General features: G+C 46.5%; 1 pseudogene; it reads left to right on the plus strand.

Moving 5' to 3' along the window:
• Window positions 1-462: 462 nt before the first annotated feature.
• LOC122907810 lies at window positions 463-984 on the plus strand (annotated as a pseudogene).
• Window positions 985-2,381: the final 1,397 nt, after the last annotated feature.

Here is a 2,381-nt window from a genome sequence, read left to right on the forward strand (position 1 = left end):
GGTTTCTCCTAACCTGCGGGTTTGGCAAAGGTCGAAGATCACGGTTTCCTTCTGGAGACAGGAGATGTTCTGTTGTGTGGCTCAGGGACCACATATTGTATCATAAGTTGGTATTCTAGAACAGGCCTCCGAGGACAGATGCCTGACAACCTAACTGAAGTTCCAATGAGGTACTAGGGGCGTGTCAGGTTCAATCTTCAGATTCAGGACCATTGACTTGGATGTTGCCTTGATGTAGGCAATCAGGGTGTTTCAGAATGCATATTTGCATCCAGTGCAGCAGACAATATTGGGATAGACTCAGGGGCCTTGCAGGTTTCTCCTAATCTGGAGGATTTTGACAACTGTGATGGCCAAAGTTTCCTTGAAGCTACTGCTGCCTGGGCCATTGCATTTGCTGACGCATCTAGGCGGGAGTGCGCCAAAACCTTACAGAATCGGATCAGAGAATTAGAAGCAGAGGGAAAGAAGCTCACGATGGACGTGAAGGTGAAAGAAGACCAGATCAGAGAACTAGAACTGAAAGTTCAGGAGCTTCAGAAATATAGGGAAAATTAGAAGAATATTGAGGTGTTAATGTCAGCCCTCTCGGCCATGCAAGATAAAACACAACACCTGGAGAACAGTCTGAATGCAGAGACGAGAATCAAGCTGGACCTGTTCTCTGCACTGGGGGATGCGAAACGACAGCTCAAGTTCGTGCAAGGACAAATTTTTCAGAAAGACCAGGAAATTAAGGACCTTAAACAGAAGATAGCTGAAGTCATGGCCGTCATGCCCAGCATAACCTACAGTGCCGCCACCAGCCACCTGAGCCCCGTTTCGCCCCACTACTCTTCCAAATTTGTGGAGACCACCACCTCTGGACTCGATCCCAATGCTTCTGTTTACCAGCCCCTGAAGAAATGAAGACCAGCTGTGGGTTTTGCCCAACCATTTGTTTACCAGAAGACATCACAAAGGAGCATCTCTGGCAGTCAAGATTAAAAAAAAAAAAAAAGCTTATATTGTATTTTGTGGGACTGTATATGTTGTCGTTTTTAAAAGGGGGAGGAAGATAACATCCCAGTCTGATTAGAACTGCCCATCTGTTATTCTTGTAAATTTTTAGAAGTCCTCACAGAACTTTGCAGTTTATTTTTCTCGGCCAATACATTAAAACCACTCTTGGATTTCAAATAGCGAAAAAAAAAAATGTCTGCAGAGAGGAAAAATCTGCCATGGACCCAAGAGACCACACCTGCATTTGGAGGCCATCCTGGACACACAATCCAGATACAAAAGCCTGTGCTATCGCCTTTGAGTAATCTGATTTACAGTTTCTGAGGTGCTGCCCTCTAGGTCTATGCATTGGGCCTGCAATCACCTTGCCACTAACCCTAACTCGTATTTGTGTTTGCAGACTTCCCTGCCAAAACCATGGCTCACATGCCACATGTGGTATCTGGAGCCGCACTACAGGACTGTGCCTGCCATCCTCAAGGAAACTGTACCTGTCACTGTTGCCCAAATCCTCTGGATTTAGGAGAAACCTGCAAGGCCCTTAATCCCACCACTATATTGGAGGCCACTCTGGATGCAAATGCGCATTCTGAAACACCCTGATCAACTGAATCCAGGCAGACACCCAAGTCAATGGACCTGTGTCATAAGATTGAACCTGACATGCCACTAGGACTTCATTGGAACCCTTGATTAGGTGTTCAGGTATCTGTCCTCAGAGGCCTGTTCTGGAATACCAACTTATAATACAACATGTGGTCCCTGAGCCACAGAGCAGAACATCTCCTGGCTCCAGAATTAAGCCGTGCTGTTGTACCTGTGTCAAACCCTCAGGTTAGATGAATCCTGTATGGCCCCTTAGAATCCAGGACAATTTATGATCTCCCTGGTAACAAACCAGCACTGTGACCCATCTTCATGAGATTCCATGTCAACTCAAGGCCTTGATACTTCGTCCCAGAGCCAGCAGAATGAACCTGCCATGTTCCTCAGCTGCAATGCTCAATAGAGTTGTGCTTTCCAGGCATCCATGTGGTAGTGCTCTGATACCCAAACTTTCCAAATGGAGAACACTGGAGCAAACAAAACAGACTCCTCCTGTCTGGTAGAAGGAAACCTTACTCTTTGGAGCATCTCACAAGCCCCAGCGTGGGAAATCCTCCATGGCCTCTTGATGCTACTCCTCGATTTGTCGGTCATCATAGACACAAACTCCAGCGTGAGCAAACATCTGACATCCGTACTTTCCAGGTCGTGGATATTTAAATCAGCTACTGCACACTGGAACTGCCTTTCGTTTGGCACTGAATGTAACCGTAGCTTGGGTTTACAATTCCATCCTCACCCTACTGGTCCGCAAGCCTTCTTAATAGGGAATT

This window comes from Neovison vison, chromosome 5 (genome assembly GCF_020171115.1).
Source record: "Neovison vison isolate M4711 chromosome 5, ASM_NN_V1, whole genome shotgun sequence".
NCBI lineage: Eukaryota > Metazoa > Chordata > Mammalia > Carnivora > Mustelidae > Neogale > Neogale vison.